The sequence below is a fragment of the Saccopteryx leptura genome, chromosome 1, assembly GCF_036850995.1.
Source record: "Saccopteryx leptura isolate mSacLep1 chromosome 1, mSacLep1_pri_phased_curated, whole genome shotgun sequence".
Classification (NCBI taxonomy): Eukaryota; Metazoa; Chordata; class Mammalia; order Chiroptera; family Emballonuridae; genus Saccopteryx; species Saccopteryx leptura.
Window position 1 is genome coordinate 211160800 of NC_089503.1, and position 26942 is coordinate 211187741.

The window sequence follows — 26942 nt, forward strand, 5'->3', positions numbered from 1 at the left end:
CTTTTACCACTCAAACACAATCCCCACCATGTTCCTATCTCCGTATGACCCAGTTACCCAATCACAAACCTGAGAAATCAGGATTCTTCTTGAAATATCTCACATCACCAATCACCAAGTCCTATGGATTTGGCATCCAAACTATCACTCTAAGATGCCCACTCATCTCCAACCTCACTGCCCCTTTCCTAGGCCAGGATACCATTATCTCTTGCTAGATAATTGTAACAGTCTCTTAATTGGTCTACTTGCCTTGGCTCCATTCATCCATCTAGTTATTCTTTCATCTATTTTTTTATTCACTGTTTTGCTTTCTATCAATCTATTCACTATACTGCCGCCTCTTTCAAAAATATATATATATTGCCTTTCCCGCTTTGAACCCTGTAATGATTTCCATTGTCTTTGGATTAAACCCAAAATGAAGCCTACTTCACCTGGCTCTGGTCATCATTGAAACTCTTTTTGCTTCTCGGCTTAGTGTCACTTCCCCAGCCCCTGCCAAACGTTTCCTATCAGTTCTCCTGAAACTTCAGTTTCGTAAGCATGCCAAGCTTTTCCTGCTGCCAGGACTTCGGTCATGTTGTTTTCTTCTCTTGAAACATTCTCCTTCCCCTCCATCTTCCCTTCCCTGAGTTAATAGCTACTCATCTTTCAGGGTGTACTTGAGATTTCACTCACTTCAGAAAATCCTCTCCTGCAACCCTTTCCCACACCCTTCTTTGACTCGCCTGTATTGACTGGGTGGGATGTGCTGGAACACGTTTTTCCAAGCAACCTCTACTTCCTCATAGCTTCTACCATAGCTTGGGGCAATGGCTTACGTGTATGTTTAGTGAGCTCTAGGAAGACAGGGACTACAGCTGGCTTGCATGCTGGGTATTGGGGGCTGTGCCTAATATTGAAGTTCAGGACAGGGGTTAATGAATAATGGCACATCGAATGAATGATTCCACTGTGTAATTCAAAGGGGCTAAAAGAGGTGAGTTAGAATCAGAGCAGGAGGCCGCCCCGCCGACCATCCAGAATGTCTGAATTTGAGAGTCGCCGTTCTCAGTAGCGGGATCTCTCACCCTGGTCTGCCTTGTGTCCACTTAACTGGACTCATTGAGAAGTCAAGCTAGAAAAGTCTTGCTCACTTTATGAATTTATAAACCATACACCTAATTCATCGGTCTGCTCCTGTCCTTTCTTCCAGGAAAGGCCAGTGGGTGGAACTTATGGTGAAAGAATGTGGCAGAACATAGGTCCTGGGGAAACGCTTGCTGAATGACAAAAGGAAGACTAGACTGGGTTAGCAGGGGTGTTAGTCATGTCATAGAGTCCAGTGTAGTGGCAGAGCGCATGCGGAGGGAGGAGGACAGTCCTCCAGCGAAGAGAGGCTCAGCCTTCCCCTTCACCCTGCACTTGACACTCACACGTGTGAGACCGACCGGGCCTGTGAGGAGCCCCCTGTAAAATAAAGCCCATCTGGAGATGAGGCGGGGATTCTAAGAAGTGCCACTTTATTGCTATTCTCTCATAAGTAGAAAAATCCATGTCAAGAGCAAACAGAAAAGTTCCTTGGGTAAAAATCCAGGCTAGCCCTTGTTCCTAAATCTTGTATTTTTAATCCCAACACCCAACACTGTCTCCAGTCATTTGGTAGGAGCCCCTGAAATGCTAAAAACAAGGCCCGAACTGAGACACACTGGAATTTAACTTCAAAGAAGATGCTGGTTACACCCATCACATTAGGTAGACACTGTTAAAAAAAATTACATTATTTATTGAACAAACCAAGAAATTGCAGTTTTAATCATAGGTATGACAGGTACATGAATGTAGGTCCAACACACTGTGGCAAGTTCAAATATCATAGCTTCGGGGCCTAAAGCAAACAAGGCGTGGGGCCCTTGGCGCCCCCTGGAAGTGATGTTAACCTTAAAAAAATATATATATATATATAAGCCCTTGTGTTAAAAATGAACCTCACTTTATTTTATAAAGTCCTGATCTGTGATTAAGGGTTTTTTTGTTTTGTTTTGAGTGAGAGGAAGGGAGGCAGAGAGACTCCTGCATGTCCTCAGACTGGGATCCACCCAGCAAGCCCATTAGGGGGCGATGTTCTAGCCATCTGGGGCACTGTTCAATTGCTTTGCGACCAAGCTATTTTCAGTGCTTGAGGCAGAGGCCATGGAGCCACCCTCGGCACGTGGGACCAACTTGCTTGAACCAATCGAGCCATGGCTGTGGGAAGGGAAGAGCTCAGAGAGAGAGAGAGGAGGGGGAGGGGTGGAGAAGCAGATGGTCGTTTCTTCTGTGTGCCCTGACAGAGAATTGAACTTGGGACATCCACACACAGGGCCGATGCTCTAAGCCAACCAGCCAGAGCCTTAAGTTGTAGGGTTGCAGAATGGATGTGGAGGGATGGAGAAAATCAAGACAAAAGCTGCTTGTTCCCCTGTAACACAGTGGTGGCCAAGACCCTGGAGACAGGTCTGGTTGGGAACCACAAGTTTCACTTCTTACCAGCAGAGCAGGCCTAGATGGGGAGGCAGTAGAGGGCAGTGATAGAGAAACAGGAGCACGGGCCCTGGAGTCAGAATGCCTAAGTTCAAACCCACGACCCCCCACACACACACTTAAGAGTTAAAACATACAAATATTGCCTGGCACTCAATAATTGTCAGCTGTGATACCCACCATTACATAGTGAGTTACATGAAGGCAGGGATTTCTCTGTTTTGTTCACTACTGAGTCCCCAGTAGCTCACAGTAGACACTGGATAAATCCATGTTGAATGAATGAATCCCGGACAACTTCTATAACCTCTCCTAAGGCTTAGTTTCCTTATCTGCAAAATGGGTTAGTAACTCCTAGAGTTACTCTGAGACTGAACTTAAATGAAATAACCAGGGAAACATGCCTGGCATCCAGGAAGCACCCATTAATCCTTAGCTATTACTATTTTTAAAATTCAGTGATATTAATAGTCACAACTACAATTGAGAGAGATTACTTTCTGGATCTCCAAAACACAAATAGGTAGAATGACAGCATTTCTGTGTGCTAACCTGTAAAACCCTAATGATTTTCAAGCGTCTGGTGAAACCTTTTAACATGTGACCAACAAAAATCAAATTTGCTGATGACATCAGATCATTTACAGCAAAATGGTAGGATCTTGATAACATTATAAGGAGTGAAATAAGTAAATCAGAAAAAAACAAGAACTACATGATTCCATACATTGGTGGAACATAAAAATGAGACTAAGAGACATGGACAAGTGTGTGGTGGTTACCAGGGGTGGGGGGAGGGAGGACAGGGGGAGAGTTAGGGGGAGGGGGAGGGGCACAGAGAACTAGATAGAGGGTGGCGAAGGACAATCTGACTTTGGGCAAGGGGTATGCAACATAATTTAATGACAAGGTAACCTAGACATGTTTTCTTTGAATATATGTACCCTGATTTATTAATGTCATCCCGTTACCATTAATAAAAATTTATTTAAAAAAAAAAAAAAATCAAATTTGCAATTCAAGCCCAAGTCCAAGCGCTAATGCATTCTTGTCCTAGATTGCGAAACAGCACTAGATTGTTGAGGTTCAAATCAAATAGATTTCCAGCATGCGACCTGAAAAGAGCTGCCATTGATTTCCTTTTTCTCTGTGGGCCTCAAGTTCTCTCCTGCTGGCCCCTTAAACCCAAACCATGACATGCATTTCACGTGTGAGCATTTAGGCATATAAGCGAGACGTCACTAACTAACGACACTAAAAGGATGTTACGGTTTTAATGTTCTGTTTAGTTGTGTCCAAAATAGCAGAGCGATCCTGGCATCCTGGCTGTCTCGTCATCCCGCCCTACAGAAAGGTGGCTCCAGAGTCTTCCTCTCTCCTGATGTCCATCTTGGGAGAAGAAGAACCTGCCCACTTGGAAGGCCGAGTAGCTCCGAAGTCCTTGGGGGAAGGTCCTGTGGGTCCCCTGCCCCTCTAGAACTCAGGTCCCAGGCTCATCCCAAACAGCCTCGTCTTAGGAAGTCCTGGGCCCGCTGCCTTCCACGGGGGAGACGTCTCCCAGTGGGATCTGTGCCCAAGGGGAAGAATCACAGGCACTCTTCATGAGCATCAGCTTCCGTGCTTCTGGGTTACTATTACTGCAAGTGTTTCCTCTCCTGGAGGGATAGTGCAGTGGCAGGAGCTGAAGGATGCTGTTCATCCAATGCCAGTGGCACTGTGGGTCACTACTGTGTGCCAGTTACTCTGAAGGAAACAAGTCCTCCTCCACACTGGCTCCAGCATGACTCTCTGGTCTACAGTGTGGCTCGATGGCTTTTGTTTCTGTGAAACTGTGGTGTGTGTGTGTGTCTTTGTGTGTGTGTCAGAGAGAGAGAGAGAGAAAGAGAGAGACTGAGAGATTGAGAGGAGTCAGAGTGGTTTGGGACAGGTGACATGACACCCAGACCAGTCGTGATAAGAATAGCTGTGCCTTTGGGGTTATAGAGCCCTTTCACAAAGGAACACGTTTAGTCCTCATTAGCAAACCTGTGAGGTCAGTCATGGGCTGGGCTGACGGTTCCGCAGGGAGAGGGGCAGTGTTCTGGTGTGTGGGGGGGCAGGTGCACCCATAAGAAGGGGGAACAGGGCTAAGATTATCAGTCGTCTGCTGACACAGAAAAGCCCCAACCCGAGCAGATTCTTAGAGGTCTCCTGGGCCAGTATGTCCATGAGGAAGAGCTTCTGTCTTCCTTTAGACTTTCAGCAGCATTTGTAAGTTAAAAAACAAACAGAAGAGAGCAGCGCCCTTCCCTTCCAATAACCCCACACCTCCTATTGCCTTGTCCCCGATTTTGCATGAAGTTGGACCTGATCATGGAGCTTGATGCTACTGTTGTTAATGGTGACTTTAAGGTGGAGGACATCGGGGTAAACCATTAGTTTCTTTGTCTTCTACCCCTAATGGTGTCAGAGATGGGTTTTCCCAGAACCCTGGTGTGACCCCATAGCCTACCCTGCACCGTCAGGCAGGACTGTGAAGTGGCCGTGCCTTCTTCCACGGCACTGACTCCAGTGCTCACCGTGGTGATGCTCCCGCAGACTCTTCTTGGGGACTGTCCTTGATTCTACCCCTTCCCCACCCCCCACACCCAACGGAACCTCAGGAACTATCTGTTCTTACCATCAGTGAATTTAAATTCTCATCTCCCCCCCAATGCCACTACTTCAGCTCAGGTCATCCACACTTCCCTCGTGATTTCCGCGGCAGCCCCTGCGCAGTCTCGCTGCCCCAGTGTGGCCACCCAACCCCAGCCCATTCTCTGCATCATGGCTGTAATTTTCTCAATGAATGTGAGCCTGGTCCAGCCCATTCCTCATCTGCAGCTCCCCTGGAGCCATCTAATGTCAGCATCATCTAAGTCTGGCACGCAGGCCCTCCCCAACTTGACTCCTGCTTACCTCTCCAGTTTTAGTGATCACCTCTAACCCTGCCCCAACTTGCCCTCCAATGCCAGTCGACTCTAAACCTTCAGCTATATTTAATTATTTGCAGCTCTCTGCATACACAGTGGTTATTCTCTGTCTCTGTCTCTCTCTCTCTTAGCCTTTGCATATGTTATACGCTTACCCAATGTCTTTATCTGATCAACTGTTTGTCTTTCACGAGCCCGTTAGACATCACCTTTGATACAGTGTCTCGTGACAGCCTGTCCCCACAGCTCCTGACCTTGGAGACCCTCCACGGGCTCCCAGGGAGTCCTAATCCACATCATACTGTCACTGCTCTCCTTTGCCTCCAAGGGATTGTACAAACAGATGAACACTCAAAACACTTCTCAAATAACCACACCGAGTTTAAGTAACTGATCCCTGAAGCAAGCACTTGAAAATGTTGACCTGTAGAGTGTTTTAATGACAACTGAGGAAATGTATTATTTATTTTGATTATTTTAAAATGCTGGAAATGGCTTGCACTGTCCCCTCCTTAATATTTTTGAGGACTCCAAAGGTTCAGGGACTCTATATTGACAACAATATATTGTCTCTATGAAGAGACAGCGTATGAAGAGAACTGTAGAATGGAAGATGGAAGCTGAAACCCAGAGACGGTGTGTGATGTTACTAAGGTCACGTGTTTCTACACTTAATGTGCACTCACAATGCTGGCTTTTTCTGTAGCTGAATTTTAAATCTCCCTACAAAGGCTTCAAGTGATTTCAGCTACTTGAAGGTATCCCCTCCCACCAAAGATGTGAGTGAACTTCCTTCACCAGTTGATAGAGACACAACTGTTTTCTAAGGTTTGAAGATGAACCGGAATCTCTATTTGCAGATGCTGTAACTAATTTCGAAGCTCAAAGAGAACATTTTTTTGTCATTTTGATCTGCTCTAGTCAAACCAGAGGATGATTTGCCGAATCAATTTTCATACGGTTATTCTCTTCTTTCTCTACAGCGCGTAACAAGCACAGGGACCCATGGATAAATTCGACTTGCTTATTTAATATATTTGATGAGTGACCCAGTATACTCATGTGTTAGATATTTTAATTAGTAGAATAGGAGCAGTGTGCAAAACATTTTCAGAACTGTTTTCTAGATTTAAGCACCTTTAGAAAGGTTTATTTTTGAAGTTTATTTAGGGGCCCTATTCGCTAGACCAGTGGTCAGCAAACTCATTAGTCAACAGAGCCAAATATCAACAGTACAACAATTGAAATTTCTTTTGAGAGCCAAATTTTTTAAACTTAAACTATATAGGTAGGTACATTCCTTATCGAGGTAGCACCCGCACGTGGTATTTTGTGGAAGAGCCGCACTCAAGGGGCCAAAGAGCCGCATGTGGCTCGCGAGCCGCGGTTTGCCGACCACTGTGCTAGACCACTGATCATCCAACTTTAAGTGACCCTGGTCTCACTTCTGCAGCTTCTGATTCAGTAGCCCAAGGTGGGGCCCAGATTGGGACACGGGTAAAAGGCACAGATACCTAAAGAAATGTATCAGATTTGGTCCAGGATCCTCTGAGGTAGATGATCCAGGATGTTCCCAGGTTTTAGAAATTATCTACGTGAATAATTCTGTCGGGAGTTCTGACATTCTGAAGCTGTTGGTTTGATTTTTATTTTTAAGTATATATATACACACAAACCTGACATCAATATAAAATGTTCCTGAGTTAATCAGTGACATTCTGGGCCAGCATATACTCAGGCCTAAGAAACAAGGCTCCAGATTGAGATGTTTCCAACCTCAGAAGATCCTGGATTCTGCAGAGACTTGCTAGATTTCTACAAGATTTTTCATGATGATGTTTATTTTTAAAATTTTAAGAGCCTAGAGACCATTTTCTCTTTCCACATCATGTATTGTACTTGCCTTCATTTTCACTCAATGAACTGAGGGCACACTGTGTGCCAGGTGCTGAGGGGTGGACTCTTCATCCCCCAGAACAAAGGCTACACCAGAGAGTGAACACATGTCAGATGGGTACTGACAAAAGTTGGGTGTGTTTGTTAATTTAAGGAGATCGGAGGATAGACACAAAAAGGAGAGGGACATCTACCACAGCTGCTGAGGCCTCCCTCATCAGCCTTGCACATTGCTACTATTACGTCAGGGAGGAAAGAACTTTACTGTGTAATACAACTCACATGAACACACACACGCACATGCACTATTTCCCTGAGACTAAGAGTTTGAAATCTCTACTTGAGCCCATCACAGAACATGGCAAATGCAGGGTCACTGGAAGGGATGTCTGTCTGTCAGCTACAAGCAGTTAAAAATCTCCACTCTGAAATGCTCCAGCAAGAAAGGACCATCTTAAAAGGGGCCATCCCACTTCCTAGTGGGGCATCTGAAACCTCAGTGACAGAAGCCCAAGAGGATGCTGGGACTTCAGCCCCAGGGAAAAGGACCACCAGAACATGCTGGGACGTTGAGGTTATTTTTGGAAATGACCATGATCCTTTTCCTTTCTGCTAACAGTCAGATATAAAACTCTATTCCCAAGTGGTCTTAGGTCTATACAAGAGGGGCTGTCACTCTTTTCTGTGTTGGGCACGTGGTTGCTCACCCAACTCCAGCTGTGAGGAGCCCCTTAAACGCACCTTAAATTTCTTTGGGTATGGCTGAATTTTTAGGTAGGCTTTGACCCTGTGGTTATTGTTAAGCAGTAATCGGCACCAGATACACAACAACGTGTTGAGAATAGATCCTAAAACATCAGCAATGTCAGTTGAGAACACTGACCTTTAGAGTGGGTGGGTCCCAATATCTCCTCAAATCTCTGTATTTCCAAATACGTAACTGTCCACCCAGGCTCCCAGCTTTCTCCGAACTGAATGACTAAGTCATATTTCCACCACCGGTCACATGAATCCTGTGGACTCTTTATATCTGAAGTTACCAAGTTTAGCACTAGTTCCATTCACGTAGTTCAAATTGGTGCTTCAAGAAAATAATTAGCTCCTCATTAAAACGGAGACTGTTATTTCTGCAAATGCCAAGGTTACATGATTTTCAAATCTTACAGTTTTCAGTAGAAAGCTCAAAACTTCTAAGTTTTTATCAGACAATCTGATACACGATTTACTAAATATTTCAGGATATTAGTGTCACTTAATATTCTCATTGGCTGAGAATGTACCATCAAGCTCAATGCTGTACACATATTATGCTGATTAATTCCCACAATAACCCAGCAGATGATCGGGCTCAGAGAGGATAGTGGTTTGTCCCAGGGCCCAGAGCAGAGCCCGACTTAGTTCTGCCTGCCTCTCAAATCTGTGTTCTCACCTGCTCTGCTATTCTGCGGTCGGCAACTCCTGTCTTGATCAAACGTGAGCAAACCTGGCTTAGAGAATCTGCGGAAGTGTTTCCGACGCCCGTGTGGTGACAGCCTAGGGAGGGTGTGTTCCCGTCCTTGAGTCAGATGTACCCGATTCACAGGAAAGCGTGCTCCTCTGTGAGGGAGGATGTTGCCGTGTGGTGCGGATGGAGCGTGTGCTGGAGAGGCAATGAGAGCCGCAGTCCCGACCACGTCAGGAGGGAGCAGCTGGCTGCGTCCCGGGGCGGCTTCCTGCACCAGGTAGCTTACCGCAGGGAAAGCACCACTGAGACTTCGTCTGCTTTCCATGAGCCACCGACACCTGAACCTCGGCCTGCTCTGCCTTTTCACAGACGTACATACACGCACACGTAGCCCGTCCTGTTTATTTTTAAGGACAAGAAACCATTTCCTTAGGAATATCTCCTGGTCACTCTTACTAGAAGTCATGCATACATTATCTATGCAAACACGCCTGTAGTGCGCGACCTTGTATTACAAACTGGAATTCCTAATGGGAATTTTTTTTAGAGCTGTAAAGAACTGATGGGGAAGGAGTGAGGAGGAGGAAGGGGAAGCCACGGAGGGGAGGAAGGGGGCACAGGAGAAGATCAATCCTATCTGCATCGGCCGCAGCGGGAGACTCACACCAACAACACACACTGAAGAACGGGCTTGTTGGAACGAAGCACGAGGATCTGATTTGTTTTCTGGGAGCAGGGAGGCAGGCGGGAGGAACACTTCAGGGGAGGGGGGCTGAGTACTTCTCTCTCCTCCCTTGGGTAGGGAGCAAGGATATTTTCATTTTGCTGTTTACTCCAAATGTCCCTCATTTGCAATGAGAAATTCTTGTTTTTGTTTGTGGCCCAGGAGTCCTGCGCCAGCTTAGGGACGCCAACAGCCCACCGTGCCCAGACCTGACACTGATTGCAAATAAAACTCCAGCACGTGTTTCTCTCCCTTTGGCAAACACCAGCATTGAAATAAGATCTCCTGGTATATCAAAAGCCCCTTGTTTTCCCCAAAGAGGTCAGACAGTGCTCTTCCTTGTGAGCTGTAGTTTGCATAAAGCAAAGCTAAGAGCTACCTCCTGGAAAAGAATTCTCTCTTTCTCTCTCTCTCTCCTTCACCCCCTCTCATACACTCAAATGCACGCCCCTTCTTAGGGAGTGAGCAAACAGGGCAGAGAATAACATATTTCTAGAAGGCGTGTGACTCCTAGACCTCCATTTCACAATAGGATGATTTTACTCCAAAGCTAGAAGCTAAGGGACTTGCCTGCATTTACCTACAGGGAGAGTGCCATTGTTGACATGTCATTATAGAGTAACTTTGTTCACAAAAAAGGAGACAAGGCAGAACAAGAGGATCTTCCTCTCCAGGATGAATCACTGGTGGGCGAAGACATCCACACGCAGACAGGCACCTTCTCACATTCAGACAAACGCGGGTGGACTGAACCGGCTCTGGAAATTCTCCGCCGGGCAGCAGCGTGTGCAGCGTGCACGGGGCCGTGCACTCGATCCGTGAACAGCAGAGCTCCGGAGGCCGCGGCTGAGCTCTTCTCTGCAGGGGGAGAAGCTGCCCGGCTCCCTCCCACCAGAAGAAATTAGACCAAGGTACTGTTGTTATAGCAACAGCCAGAGTCACTTACACAGCCTCTTCCCTCCAACTCATTCTGAATTCTACGGGCAGCGATTTCAATTATGTGCAGGGAGTGACCAAGGCCGAGCCAGGGTGGGTCCTTTCCCAGCTTTTTATGGGGTGGAAGTCCAAATCCTCTATGTCCAATCTGGGCTTCAAGGACAAGATCTGACCATGTTCCAGAGTCCTCCCAGTCCTGAAAGTTACTGAGCAGTGACAATGTTCCTACCTCCATGGTAGGAACTGGCCATGTGACCAGTGCATTTCTTAAGGTTAATCAAATATTGACCACTTCAGAATGGGAATTTCCAGTGAGGTTGTTAATATTGGCAATCACCATATATTCTGAAGTGTTTTCATTATTTTAGTCCTCTTAATTAGGACTTAATTCTTGGTGGTGTGGAATCCCTAATAAAACAGCACACTCCATCCCTGAAAACAACAATCAACTCCAAAACACCCCCTTTCTTGACGAAGATGTCCATTTCCTGCTAAACCTTTCTGGCAAATAACTTTCCAAAGGAGTCAGCCATGTAGCAGTCTACATTTACCCTAGTAACAGGCCAAGATACTAAAAATAAAGCCAGTGCTCATGACAAATGTTACGGGCTCAATGGTGCCCTCCCCAAACTCATACGTTGAAGCTCTAAACCCCAGTACCTCAGAATGTGACTGTATTTGGAGACAGGGTCTTTAAAGAGGTGAATAAAGTAATGAGGTCACTGAGAGGTGGGCCCTAATCCAGTATGACCAGTGTCCTTAGAAAGAAGAGGACCTGAGGACACAGGCACACGGGAAGACCATGAGAAGACACAGGGAGAACAGAGCCACCTACAAGCCAAGGACAACAGTCTCTGAAGAAACTGACCCTGACGACACCTTGGCTCCTGGCCTTTAGGTATGAACGGTGAGCTACACATTCTGTTGTTTAAGTTCCGTAGTGTGTGCTCCACTTTGTCGGGGCAGCCCCAGCAAACTCAGACAACGAAGCAGCTGGTGGAAATGTATCTCTGCCCGCCCAGTGTCTTACGCAGGCGAGGCATTCAGTAACTATTTTAAAGGAATGTCTTCTACAACTGTGTTCGTGCTTGGAGTCAACTCACAGGACAGCAGCTGTGGGCCAGGATTTATATCAAGCACTAAGGCAGGGGTCCCCAAACTTTTTACACAGGGGGCCAGTTCACTGTCCCTCAGACCGTTGGAGGGCCGGACTATAAAAAAAACTATGAACAAATCCCTATGCACACTGCACATATCTTATTTTAAAGTAAAAAAACAAAACGGGAACAAATACAATATTTAAAATAAAGATCAAGTAAATTTAAATCAACAAACTGACCAGTATTTCAATGGGAACTATGCTCCTCTCACTGACCACCAATGAAAGAGGTGCCCCTTCCAGAAGTGCGGCGGGGACCGGATAAATGGCCTCAGGGGGCTGCATGCGGCCCGCGGGCCGTAGTTTGGGGACCCCTGCACTAAGGGGACCCTAGTGAAAGGGGTTCAGTCTTTGACCTCAGGAGCCTTCAGGGTGGAGGGGAAAGGAGCAGATGAACTCTGAGGAAGGCAAGGAATGCCACAGCCCAGATGAGGTAAGGCCTCCTGGAGGGACTGCTGTGTAAGCTGAGACGAAGTATTCACAGTGTGAGGTGGGGACACCAGAGGAGAGAGAAAGGATGGTTTCTAAGTGAAACCGCAAGTAGTTGATTCTGGCTTGAGCTAGAGTGCCAGGGGGAAGCACTGAGCAATGAGGCTGGAGAAGTTAGAGCTACAGAGATTCTGAGGGGCTCATTGCCCAGGGAAGAAGTCAGGACTTGATCTAGAGGCTCTGGGAGACACAGTAGGAAAACAAATCACAGGCAATGCTAACTTCTCATTTGGTAGTGCTAGAAATTGGTTGCAGAGGTATATTTGAGGCGACTGTATGAGTCTGTTTAGGCTGCCATCACAAAACCTACAGGCTGGGTGGGCTTCACCAACAGATACTTATCTTCTCACAGTCTGGGAGGCTAGAGTCCAAGACCAAGGTGTCCACAGGTTTGCTTTCTTCTGAGGACTCTCTCCTTGGCTTTCAGATGGCCGCCTTCTCTCTGGGTCCTCACGTGGCCTTTCCTTTGTGTGCACGCAACCCTGGTGTCTTTATGCATGTCCAAATTTTCTCTTCTTAAAAGGAATCCAGTCAGACCAGATTAAGACCCAACCCAATATCCTCATTTTAACTTAACCACCTCATAAAATGCCCTACCACCAAATACAGTCACATTCTGCAGGGCTTCAACACAGACATTTTTGCGGAGGACACAGTTCATCCCATAACATGATCTAACATCATTTTTGCATGACTGATTGAGAAAATGGCTAAAGCCATCCTTAACTTAGAAATCAATCCTTCACAGGTTTGGTCTTGAGACACGCAGTTCAACCAGTGCTCTTTGGTCCAGAGCGGAACAATACATATTTTTTTAAAAAGTGTTTGACTCCCAATTTTAATCCCACATTCAAAACACACTTCATAAGTCACCCCTTACCTATCAGCAAAGAAGTGTAGTTGGAGACGACTCTTAAGCAAAACTCGGAGTGGGCAGAAGTAGCCTGTCATGATTTAGGAGGCTCTGACTGATGGCGCTGTTCCCCGAGGCTCCGTATACATCCGCTCCTTTACATGGATGATCCACCCGACCTCAGAGAGACGCACAGAGTCCAGGGCTGCAGTACAGTTTGGAGGGAGCCCGAGGAATGATGGGGAGGATTTCCTGCTCAAGCCCCCTGCCCCCCCGTACTAAATCACTTTGCCGGTAAGAGGTTCCAAGTTTGTCAACCTTCTGCTCAAATTGTGGTGCACTGTAAATGCATTGTAACAGTGTAGAGTCAGAAGTCTGTATTTCAGTGGTTTTATCTTTCTTACCTAGCATCCAGACAGCATTCACGCAGTTTCCATTATAATGCGATAGTTAAGGGGTGCAGTGTTTTCTGTAACTACCTATTTTTGCCTGGTTATGGCTCTCTAAAACTCCTCCGGGACAGGATTTTTTTCACCTTGGTCTCAGTTTCGAAATAAATTTTTTTTGTAAAAACAGATGATGACTTTAGGGTTTTGTATTTTTTTTTCTCTGAAGTTACGTGAATGTATCAGAAAGGAGGATTTTTATTTACTGTATTTATTACTTTGTTACCTTTTGTCCGATCAGACACCACACATAAAAAAAGAGCTGAACATAATGGCATCAAGCAAGGCAACGTCACAGATTTCCCTGAACACGGCCGTCTCTGCCAGATTTAACTAAATAAGGTTTGCATTCACATGCTTATCAGTATTTAAAAAGACCTTGAGTGTACCCGACAGAAAACGTCAGGAACTTGAAAAGCAAAAATATGCATGTGGCGTTTTTCCGGATCTCACCAAAACACAGCAACTAAACAAACTTAATTATGTGATCCAACGGCAGTTACTTAACCTCTCTGGACCCTGTTTCCTCAATTATAATACGTAAGAGCTGGGCTTCCCAATTTCCAAGGCTCATTCCAGCTCTAACAGCATCTCTATTTGGACTCTGGATTCAAATCAATGACTCACTTTCAAAACCACCCTGGAAGGCACTATTAACTCAGATGGACAGCTGAACTTGGCAGGTCGTTACTGAGTAACTAAGCTCCTCATTTGAAGTCAGAGAGCAAGAATTCATTACACTCTTCTGCAAAGGCTTCTTGGCTTTAGTGAGTTTGAAAGAAAAATTACACTTAAATCGTAACCACAAGTCTCTTCAAAAATACCCCCAGAAACCCAAGTGTGTAAATTACATGGTTCATTTAAGAGAATTGTTTACTTTACGGTGGTCTACTTGGCGTCAGGTGCTGAGCGGGGAGCAGAGGGCATGAAAGATGAACAAGACCCCTTCTTTCACAGACCTTCAAAGCCTGTGGCATGTTTCCATTCTGCTGAGTGTCTATGGGGAAATATTCCTGTTCTGCATCACACTTGTCAGACACAGACAACAGTGATGCTTCCATTTGGGTGACTACAATTTGGCCAACATGACTAACTTATAGAACGGTGAACGGCTCTTCTCCATCTCCACCATGAACGGTTTTGAAGAAATGGCCTTAAATTGCACAAAGAGCTGGAATGTGCTAGTTTGGGTAATTAGATATTGGCCCCAGTTACAAGTAGGAGCTGTCCACTTTTTGGGGGCCGTTGGATGTGGGCTTCCTCCTAGGCTCAGAGTCAGGGGCCCTGGGTCCTGGAATCACTGCTCTCATGATAAAGCTGTGCATTCTGTGAGTCAGTTGACTATTCTCTACCCCTGTTTTGCTTGGACAAAATAACTTCTAAAATCCCTTATAGATTTACCAGCCTAGAGTTTTATGATCTCACTAGGTTAATTTAGATATAGTTGGAAGACAAACCAACTGACATATTAGGTTTCCTTTTACCCTTGTGGTTCTCTTTTCTTTCTTCTTTCTTTCTTCCTTTCTCTTTCCCTCCCTCCCTCCCTTTCTTTCCTTCTCTTTCTTTCCCTTCCCTTCCTCCCTCCCTCTCTTCCTCCCTCCTTCCCTCCCTCCCTCCCTAGAGGGACAGACAGGAAGGGAGAGAGATGAGAAGCACCAATTTTTTGTTGTGTCCCTAGTTGTCCATTGATTGCTTTCTCATATGTGCCTTGACAAGGGGCTCCAGCAGACCGAGTGAACCCTTGCTCAAGCCAGCGACCTTGGGCTCAAGCTGGTGAGCCTTGCTCAAACCAGATGAGCCCGTGCTCAAGCCAGCGACCTCAGGTTTCAAACCTGGGTTTTTTGCGTCCCAGTCAGATGCTCTATTCACTGCCACTGCCTGGTCAGACTCTTTCTTTCTTTCTTTTTTTATTTATTCAGTGAGAGGACGGGAGGCAGAGACAGACTCCTGCTTGCACCTCGACCTGGATAGACCTGGCAAGCCCACTAGAGGGCGATGCTCTGCCCATCTGGGGCATTGCTTGTTTTGCTCAGTAACTGAGCTCTTCTTAGCATCTGAGGCAGAGGTCATGGAGGCATCCTCAGCACCCGGGGCCAACTCACTCCAATCGAGCCATGGCTACAGGAGGAGGGGAAGGGGGGGGGTTAGCGGCAGGGGTGGAGAAGCAGATGGACACTTCTCCTGTGTGTTCTGATTGGGAATTGAACCTGGGAAATCCACATGCCAGGCTGACACTCTACCACTGAATCAACCGGCCAGGGCCTTGTGATTCTTTCCTAAAACATGCAACTAATTCCTAAATTTGAAATGATGAAAAAATTCACATCTATTGCTATTTCTATGTATTGTGTCATAGAACCCGAGTAATTCAATTCCTGCTAATTTTGCCTTCAGCTGTAACTTGGCGTAGGGCCAACCTGATATTTATCCTTCTGTATATAAAAAAGAGCTTACTATGCAAAAGAATAGTTATAATAAAGATTATAAGGAGAACGCTCAACCTACTTAAGACAGAAATAGATCTCAAGAACTCAAGGACTCAAGAGACTCAAATTTAAATAAACAATTGATACAAGCATTAGGAATTCTTCTCATATATTAATTAAAGTAGGTCCCCAAGGATGTTTATTTACTAACAGTTTGATAGCCTACTTTGAATCGCAGTTGTTACTTTTAAACATATCACATGTCGTACATATTTACTACTAGACTTCAGTTCAGATTTTTCTCAATTCAGGCAGCTGTTTGCTCGCATGAGTTTAAATTAGGGAGAGTCTTTTGTATTCATAAACTCTTCATCTAAATGGCAGAAACAATGACTATAAAATTCACCTGAGGTCGGCTGGCACTCCACAGCTTAACTTCCAGTCTGAGATTCGTAAGGAATGAACATGAAATGATTAATGTCCATTACTGTTTTCTTACAGCTGTAACTTATCAGAATATGTATACTCTAATACTGTACCCATGGTAATTATCTCATTACTATGAAGGATCACAGAAATGCATTATGCGAGGTACAAGTTGAATCAAATTTAGCAATTTACGTCTGAAACCCAGAAGCGGCGTGTTCTCTAACCGCGGGGCTCTGCATGGGAATTGGAGGCTCCACGCCGGAAGTGGTGGTCTGGCGTGGTGGTCTGGCATGGTGGTCACGCACCGGGGCAGGAGCTCCCTGGCAGAAGTACAGCCGGCTTTGCGACTCCAGTCACTCTTTTAAACTTTTCTGCACCTCAGTTCTTAATTTGAAAGTGGGCAGATTCATGCGCAGACCCTTCCCATACCTCATGGAAAGAATTAAGCAGATTGAGGCTATAAAACAGCTGGTCACCAGGAAGAAAGACATTAAGGAAATTATTCAGCCTGCTGCAGTGGTGACTTCTCTAGCGGCATGAATATTTGATAAGCAGGTACACATAATACTGGCCATTTCTATGGAGCTTTTCATGCAAGCATCTCAACATCACTTCAAAAAAGGCATGGCAACAATTACCAGAGATCTGGGAAGCATCCACTCATTGGCCAGAGAGGGTAGAGACTTGGCAGCTTACTTTTTAACATCATAGTGTCCAAGAGTAGTGATATATATGCCACCAGCCTGCAGATGCGAATTTAGAAATAAAGTGATGTTTATTTGGGAGCCTTCCCTACACAACCATGAAGCATCCTAAACAATGGAAGTGCAAAAATTCCCTAAGAAAGTGAACACATGGATGGAGATGGGTCCTGTTAATTAGATGAGAGAAGTCAGCAAAGAGACAAAGAAATAGTATCAGTGAGATATCAGAATAAAACACCTTCGAGAGAGCAAGACGAAACCAAGAAGAATAACTTGTAGTCGGATTTCCAGTGTCCGTAGCAGCGTTGAAGTGAGAACTAAGAGACCATAAGATTAGTATCAGAGTAAGTCACTGGGAATCTAAGAGGGGGGTCCCTCTCGGACACCCAGCAGCATCTGTATCACCGGGACTTTGTTAGAAATGCACGTTCTCTGGACAATCTCCAGACTTCCTGAACTCTGAGGGTGAGTCTCAGGATTCTGAGAACCCTCGCTCAAGACAGTGCCAACTGTCAAAAGAACTCACTGAGATGATGCAAACGTTCTGTATCTATATTGTCCAACACAGGAGCCTCTGGCTGCACGTGGCTATGAGGGCTGGAAGTGTAGCCAGTGCTCCGGAGGAACGGGCTTTAACATTTTACTAATTTTAATTAAATTTAAAATAGCTACATGAGGCTATCAGCTCCTCTATTGGACAGCAAAGTTCTCGAATTATGCTGTAAGCCAGTGGTCCCCAACCTTTTTTGGGCCACGAACCGGTTTAATGTCAGAAAATATTTTCACAGACCCGCCTTTAGGGTGGGATGGATAAATGTATCACGTGACAGAGACAAGCGTCAAGAGTGAGTCTTAGACAGAGGTAAGAGAGGGAATCTGGTCATTTTTTAAAAATAAAACATCGTTCAGACTTAAATATAAATAAAACGGAAATAATGTAAGTTATTTATTCTTTCTCTGCGGACCGGTACCAAGTGGCCCATGGACCGGTACCGGTCCGCGGCCCAGGAGTTGGAGACCACTGCTGTAAGCAAATGCCAGGTTTGGGGTCAGTAACAGAAGCAAATGGTGAAGAGTGGAGATGCTGGGTGTGACTCTTTGGTATAAGAAACCCTGTCTGGAAAAAGCAGGAGGGAAAAAAAGGCATCACACTTGAATGTCGGGAAGTGAAGGTTTCTCTAGAAAAGGAAGTCCTGAGTGGGTCGGAAGGGGAAGAGAAGTCAGGGAGCAGGAGGGCTTGACGCTAAGGAAGAAAGGACAAATAAAAAATTGTGTTGTGAATGTCTAATTGTGATAAAAAAAAATGGCTATAACATAAAACTGACTGTCTTAACCATTTTAAGTGTGTAGTTCAACAGTACTAAGAACAATCACATTGCTATGGAAACATCACCACCATTCATCTCCAGAACTCTTTTAATCTTGCACAACTGAATCTCTATACTCATTAAACAATAACCCCTTATTTCCTTCCACCCTTAGGTCCCGGCAACCAGCATTCCACTTTCTTTCTCTATGAATTTAAATTTATTATTTTATGACTGGAATATTTCATTTAGCATAATCTCCTCAAGGTTCATCCATGTTGTGGCGCATGACAGAATATCTTCCGTTTTTAAGGCTTAATAGTATATTCTATTATACATGTACGCCACCCCTCCACCCATGGGCACTTGGCTTGCCTCCACCTCTTGGCTACTGTGAATAGTCCTGCTATGAACATGGGCTTGCAAATCTCGAGACCCAGCTCTCAATTCCTATGGGTAGATACCCAGAAGTAGAATAACTGGATCACAAGGTAGTTCCTATTTTTAATTTTTTGAGGAACCTCCATATTGTTTCCCATGGTGGCTGTACCACTCTGCATTCCCATCGAGATACTTGTTTTTGAGGCAATGAAGAATGGCGCATCTGAAACATCAAAAGAAGGATTTGAAGACAAGTGTGGGGGGAGGGGTGTGTTAAAATGGGAGGTAGATGTGTGGACGCATGCATGTCTGTGTGTTTGTCTGTAGGAAACAAGGCAGCTTGGCTCCAATGGTTTCCATTTTCTCACTGATGTCACGGCGAAGACCTCACCTCAGGGAAAAACACTGCTGAGAAGGAAAAACTGAGGGCTGAGGAGAGAATGGTCCGTTATAAGAGAAGGACAGGGACACTTTCTGAGGGCTCAGAAGCAGAGGTACACAGCCACTTTTATGGGACTGAGTTGCGTTCCTACAAAAAAAGTGGGTTGAAGTCCTACCCCCAGTACCTCATACAATAATATGACTTTATTAGGAAGTAGAGTCACTGCAGATGGAATTAGTTAAGATGAAGTCGTATGGCAGTAGGGTAGACTCCTAGCCCAAAATTAGTGGTATCATTCTACTAAGAAGAGGCCATGTGAAAACATGGAGACACACAGACAGGGAGGACTCTGTGTGAGGACAGGCTTGGTTTGGAGTAATGCAGCTGCGAGCCAAGGATGCCAAAGAACTTCAGCAAACCCTCTGGACGAGGTGAGGGAGGATTTCATGGCCCTGGGACACCTTGATCTCGGACTTTTGGCCTCCAGGACTGTGAGACAAAACATTTCTGGTTTTTTAAAACACCCAGCCTGTGATGCAGACATAGGAACTAAATAAAGACAGCTGCAAGAATGAATCTGCAATGGGCCAAGGTCATCCCACGCCAAGGCCAAAATGAGTATTTCTGAACTGCAGTGAGTCCCACCTGAGCACTACACTTTCTGACATACTGATAATACAGGGCTATTTCCCCATTAACCTATTCTAACTTGAAAATATTGTTAAGTCAAAAATGCATTTCATACACCTGACCTACCAAATGAACGTCATAGCTTAGCCTAGCCTACCTAATCGTGCTCAGCCTGCTGACAGGAGCCCACAGCTGGGCGAAATCATCCAGCTGCCATTGTCCAGCATCACGGGGCAGCATACCCAGAATCACTGGCCCAGGAAAAGATCAATATTCAGAATTCGAAGTATGGTTTCTACTGAACGCTTATCACTTCTGAACCATCATAACATCGAAAAATAGTCATCTGGATATCTATATAGAATAAGTCAACATAAGGCATATTCTGAATCATATTCCTTCCCACAAGCTTTTCTTTCTGCCTCTCACAGGCCACTCATGGGGCATGCATATAAGCACACTAAACTGCCTGCTTCTAAGAACCAAGAGGGGAAAACACTTCTCAGTATCTTGGCAGGAGCGTGCGGAATGGACGTGAGCAAGCAAAGTCTTAGCTCTGCCATTACCTGGGCATTCTTCTGAATTTTATTTCACCCATGTGTGGCCCTTAATTTTTCTTTCTGGACTAGATTAAGCCACTGGAGGAAAACTTGTCCAGTTAGGGACTCCTAGGTGAGTCTGTCCCAGAGGCCACGGGCAAAGGTTATGAGAGCCCAGGCCCGGAGGTCAGCCATGCCACTGACTGCACTGCGGGGCAAGGGTTGTAAGGCTCCAGACTGTCTCAGCCGAAGGGAATGCCTGGCGTCCCTCGGAAGACAGCTCAGTCACCGCTGATATGGAAGCGGTGCGGGTTACTTGGTTGGGCAGAGCCACCTTGAGCAGTGGCCAAGTCACAACATAAGTGATGAAAACCAACACAGAAATCTGTCCTTTGCTGCCTAAGCTCTTCTCCCTTTAAGACACATGGCTGACTTTTGTTAAAATTCACCGACCTCCTATGAACAGAGGAGGAAAAGAGCCCTAAGCCAGAGGTGAAGGAAAAAAAATATCCAGAAGTAACAAAAATTGTAAATTTCTTTACAAGAAATGTATCTAGTTGACAAACTCTTTTCCCCTCCCCCTCCCTCCCTCCTCAGCCCCTCACATTGCAGACCGGGGCGGGGGGGGGGGGGAGGAAAGAAAGAAAGAAAAAAGGCATTTAGACTTTGGCTTTTCATGAAAGGCATACAGTAAAAGTATCACTGTTCCAAAATTTCAAGGCAATTTCACAATCATAATGAAATGAGGGAGGAAATGGTTTTGTGGAGGTCTTAAGAACAGTCACCCCATGTTGCTATGTGGAATATCTTTATAAATTATAAAGGGATTTGCAAAAATTAGTTCATTCCACACACACTCACTGAGCATCATTTGTGCACTGGGCGCCATGCGAGAAGCCGGGGACGCGGAGATGAATAAGGCCCGGTCTCCCTGGGGGAGCTCACAACAGAGGGAGACAGTTATCGTTATTATTCATTATAATGTGGCCGGGCCTCCCATGCCCCACGCCTACCTCCAGCCCTGGGAACTTTGATTTTAATGCACAAAGAACCATATTGTGGAGAGAGAGAGGAAAAAGAGAAAACGACCATAGTAAATCCTGGAGAGGTGTCTGGTCCCTCCAGAAATATAGCTACGCCGTGAGCTCAGACCTCCTTTAGACAAGGGGCAGGGGGAGGGAGGAACGCAGCGAAATGCCGAGCACGCAGTACCACGCCCAAGCATCGCTGACATCTGGAACTGAATTAGAAAGATTCAGAACTAAATGGGAAAGACAATCATAGAGGGTATACAAATCGGTTAAAACTGGCATAGAGTCCAGTGTGTCCTCCGCTCCTTGTTCTTTTACAGAATTGCCCCTGAATGTCACCTGAAGACAGACATGACCTTCAATTCCACTGGACACCGTGCGGTTTCACAGACAAAGGGATCCACGCCTGGAATTGATAACTCCATTCCTACATATTTTGGTTTTACCTCAGATGAGCCCACTCGAATCGGGTATCAACACTCAGGTTTTCTGATGTGATTTTATGCCGGCTATGAATCGGTGACTGAAGAGAAAAGTACAGTGTGTCCGTAAAGTCATGGTACACTTTTGACCGGTCACAGGAAAGCAACAAAAGACGATAGAAATGTGAAATCTGCACCAAATAAAAGGAAAACCCTCCCAGTTTCTGTAGGATGATGTGGCAGCATGTGTGCATGTGCAGATGATGACGTAACACCGTGTATACAGTGGAGCAGCCCACGGCCATGCCAGTCGAGACGTGGACGGTACAGAGGAAAGTTCAGTGTGTTCTGTGGCTCGCTAAATTCGAATCCGTGACCAAAGTGCAACGTGAATATCAGCGCGTTTATAACGAAGCGCCACCACATAGGAATAACATTACTCGGTGGGATAAGCAGTTGAAGGAAACCGGCAGTTTGGTGGAGAAACCCCGTTCTGGTAGGCCATCAGTCAGTGACGAGTCTGTAGAGGCTATACGGGATAGCTACCTAAGGAGCCCTAAAGAATCGGTGCGTGAGCCCACATCGAACTGCACTGAATAGGTATGAAACTGGGAGAGTTTTCCTTTTATTTGGTGCAGATTTCACATTTCTATCGTCTTTTGTTGCTTTCCTGTGACTGGTCAAAAGTGCACCATGACTTTATGGACACACTGTATATACGCGATACATCTAGAATCATTCAATTACCTTACGTCAACTGGGAGGCTTCTATCTACTGAGAATAGACATTTGACTTCCATATTACAAAGACATGCAAATGACTCCCATGTTGCAAAACCATCCTAGATAGTTTATTACTCTGTTCTCAGTTGTTCGAGGAACAAGGAGAGAGGTTTGTTTGGACAGGAAAATACTACGTTAGTCAGTTGGTATCAACAGCTAGCATGTGACCACAGCCCCTGAATTAGTGCGGTCTGAGTGTCAGCTCACAGGAAGGGAAAAATTCTGCCCCTCTTTGGAAACAGATTCGTGCTGCAAAATCATCCCAGTTAATTTCCTTCAGTTAATTAAGCCAGTTTCCTTATTAGCAAAAGGGGAATGACCAGGTCTAGTTTACATTTGATGACTCAGAGATGAAGAGGTTAGCTGGCCTCATCTCAGTGTTTAAACTTAACCTCAGGCAGTCTCACAGAAGCCACGTGAGCAGTCCTTGCCCCGCCGTTAGTTCTGCTCTAGCTGTTGTTGAAACAACGATGCCCCTGGAAATGTCTGCGTGAAGTACCAGTGAGGTCTGCTAACAGCTGAATTCCCACCTGGTTTCACCGCAAAAAGCTGTGTGTGTGTGAGCTGAAGGCACCTTAACGCCTGGCACACTTGGAAAGCTGAGGACCCTGAGGATGCCTGTGACATAGCACCTCACGTGGAGGATGGGTTCACGGTGGACACTCTGACCTCCTCATCTGAAACAAAATTTTGGTGGCGATGAAGGGTAAGGATGAGGACAGGAATACCTCTGGAATCCTTCAGACATCCAAGTCCTCACCAGAGTGAGGCTATGGGTCAAATCTACTGGCACCCACATCACCCCAACAATTTAGGCTCTCCTCGAAGTTATCAACAAACAGCAACTATTCTGTGTCAGGCAAATCCACGATCTCCTCTCTTATTCCCACACCAACCCTTCAAGGTAACAGACATCATTTATACAAATGAGGAAACGGGGTGGGGGTGGAGGGTGCGGCTCCAGACAATTAAATAAACTGCCCAAGGTCACACAGCTAGTGTGAGGGAGCTGGGATTCGAATTCCAAAGCCTCTGCTTTCCCGTTCCACGCCTCTCCACTTGGGAATGGAGTGGGGTTCTCCTTTCCCAACCCTTCAGAAGGAAGCGTGGCTCTGACTAGAGACAGAGAGGGAAGAAGCTCCCAGAACCGCCCTCTCCCTGCAGCGGTCGGCTGGCGCAGAAGGAAGTGCTCTCAGAAAGCGGGTTTCGGCCTGACCTGTGGTGGCGCAGTGGATAAAGCTTCATCTGGAACACTGAGTTCGCGGGTTCGAAACCCTGGGCTTGCCTGGTCAAGGCATATATGGGAGTTGATGCTTCTTGCTCCTCCTCCTTATCTCTCCCCCCCCCTCTGAAAATTGAATAAATAAAGTCGTAAAAAAAAAAAAAGGCAGGTTTCCTTGCAGGGCGGTAGCACTCTCAGACTTCTCACAACAGTTCTTCAGCTGTCACAGTTGCTCAGGTATAAATATACATTGGCTCCAGTCCGATCTTAAGGAGAATGGCATAGGTGGTGGCATGCTGCCCCTGTGGGCCACGGTCATGACTACTCACACTGATGACCACTTTCCCGGGACACCACTACAAAGGCGCCCGGAGAAGCCCCCATCTGCCAGGAGATGGAACTTGCTCGTAAGCATCTGAAACGCTGTGCTCCAGGTCAACAGTCTCGGCTCTTAAAGAGTACAGAGGGTCACCAACCGTAGGTCAGCAATGGCGCTGTACACACTCACTCTGTGCTGGCGTGGCCTCCACCCTGGTCTTTCTAATTCTTTATCCTTCTTTATTAGTATCTTTAAGTTTCATTTGCCTCGTAAGATAGGGCTAAGTTTGCCTAGTTCAGAAGATAACTCTCTTAAGGAGTCGGTGAGGTAACATCAACAACACATCCAACAATAACAGCGCTTGAAGACTTTTTGTAACTGCCCTCTTCTATTAGCAATTACACAGTAACGTGCAGGAAGGTCAAAATGGGTGTTTTTATCCCCCGATACAATACTCTTATCAAATATAGAGATAATAGAAAATACATAGCTTTAGATGACAGAACCGGAGTTCTACAATTTGGATACTGCTGAATTTTTTTAACTGGAGGTTTACATTGAAAAACTGGATTTTTCAGATCTCCGAGAATCCTAAAAAGTTGTATGCAGAAATTTGGGGGATGTGTATGTCTTTTTTTTCAGGAAGGAGAGTCTAAAGCTTTGATCCGATTTTCAGTGTGGTTCATGATCCTTCAAAAGGTTTAGAACCGCCCTCCTCTGGGTCACCAGTCACAAATGATTGTGTGGAACCTGTCTTTTAAGCCGCTTTGATGTCACTAAAGTTCAAAGCCAGAGGCTCTTGCAATTCTAGGCTACATTAATGAATGTAGAGTGGTATCTTGAGATACAAACAGACCAACATACGATTTTTTTTTTTTTTTTAAAGATACGAGCTGCAACTCGGTCCGTATTTTTGTCCAAGATCCGAGCTCAGTTCCGAGATATGAGTCGTGATTCGGGAAGCTGCCACTAGTTGGTGCATTGGTGCATGGGTCCAGTATTGGCAGTTTGATATACGAGTTGACTTACCTATGAGCTTGGTTACAGAACAAATTAAATTCGTATCTCAGGGTACCACTGTACATTGTCTAGATGCAGGAGGACATATGTAATGTTCTATATTGATGGCATCTAGAAGGCTGGGCTTGATGGTGGAGTTGTCATTCTCATCAGACAGCAGGCAGAGGGTGATACCAGGGCAAGAAGGTTCCAAAAACCAGATCATGTGAGAGTCAGGTGATGGGGCGGAGGATATTTCGCCAGAGAAAGAGAGAGCCAGGGAGTAGGCAGCCACAGCTTCTCTTTAAATAGCTGGTTATGCCTGATACAGGAAAAGGGTTCATCTACGTAGCTCCAGAATATGGAACTAAGAGCAACGGCTAGAAGATACAAAGAGAAGGCAGCCAGCCTTTTTCTAAGGAAGGACTTCTAGAAAACGATTAGCGAGCTTCACAATGGACAGGGAGGCCTGGGGAGGCCCAGCAGCTCCCTGTCCCGAGTTCCCATGCCCAGCACCACGTGGTCCTGTGTCAGGAATGCGTAATGGGGATTCTTTCCTGGGGGGGAGGTAGAGACAATGACCTTGACAATTCCTTCTACTTCCATGATCTGTCTATTAAGATGTTGTATCTCTTACTAAAATTTGGAGTCAAAGAGCCATAACATGTTCCCTTACCTCATATAATAGATACTTGTGGCAAATGGCTGTATAAAGGGAATAATCACATTTTTTAAACTTTTTGTTTTCACGCATTTTGTTTTCTTAAAATGGGCGCACCTCTGTACGGAACGCTGTGTCTGTGTTTTCAGCACACACCCTCGGACAACTCCTTTTCTGAGTCTGGCGCTGTCCAGCCCACAGCTCACTCGCCCTCCTCACCTCTGGATGTAGCACTCTCCTCCAATCTGTTCTCCACCAGCATCCCGGGTAATTGGGGCGTGTCTTTCTGCCACAGGTACGTCTCAAGATTCCCATTTCTTTGAAAGCTGAACTGGTAACCTTGGCCTGCAAGGCGCTGGCTGGCCTGGGGTCTCTGTGCCTGTGTCCTATCATCCTCCCCTCTCCACGACCCTCTCGCCACGCTGGCCTCCTCTCCAACTCTCTGCCTCCTCTGCAACTTCTGCACCTCTGTCCTCTCGGTGTGCCACCTGCTTCTCCCAGCTCCCCAACACCCTCCAGGTTTCAGCTCAAGTATCAGCTCAGAAAGCCTGCCCCAGGCTACCCAGGCTCTGTTAGCGCACCCCACCCCCAGACTGCAGCCCATCACTTTTATTTTCTTCATTCCACTTATCACAACTTATCATGCTTCGTATTTCTGGCTTGGAAGTAGCGAAGTAGCTTCTTCCCTGGGTCGAGGGGAGGCTCTTTGATGATAAGAACCTATAGTCTATGCTGGTCAGTAACGTGGGTTGGTGGTCAGAAAGTATTTCTGGTATGGAAGAATGAATGAATGAATGATTGTAAGAACACATCTGTCCAGGACAGATGCTCAGCTCAGACAGGGTTGTGTGTGACCTTGTTCTCTTAGCATGTACGCATGAACAGACTTACTTGATTCCCCATCCTCTCCCAGGGCAGGGCTGTGCACACAGCATACCGTCAAGAAGATTTTGGATTGACCCCCATGAAGCTTACTAATGTAAAGACAGAGATTAGAGAAAACAATCATTTTCACTGAAGGGAGAAATACATTACCTATATACCGTGAAGTATCCTCATATGCACCGTGGGGTAAAATCCTAGAGAGGAAGAGGAGCAGGCCCCTAACGCTGGGAGAGTGTGTCTTTTCTGCCTCTAAAGGCTCTCAGAAAAAAATAAAAAATCCAGCAGTGATGAACAAGACACGCTGGAATGGGTTACTGAGGAGGTGGCAGAATTCAGAATTTCTTTTTTCTGGAAAGCTTTAAAAATAGAACAGCCATCTGGGATGATTTAGATATGGTCCTCATTGAAGAGGGGGGTGG

The 26942-nt window shown here is 45.8% G+C and overlaps 1 protein-coding gene across 2 annotated transcripts in view; it reads right to left on the reverse strand.

Moving 5' to 3' along the window:
- MAML3 (mastermind like transcriptional coactivator 3) overlaps positions 1 to 26942 on the reverse strand; it is a 410214-nt gene that overhangs the window by 167215 nt on the left and 216057 nt on the right. The window lies entirely within an intron of this gene.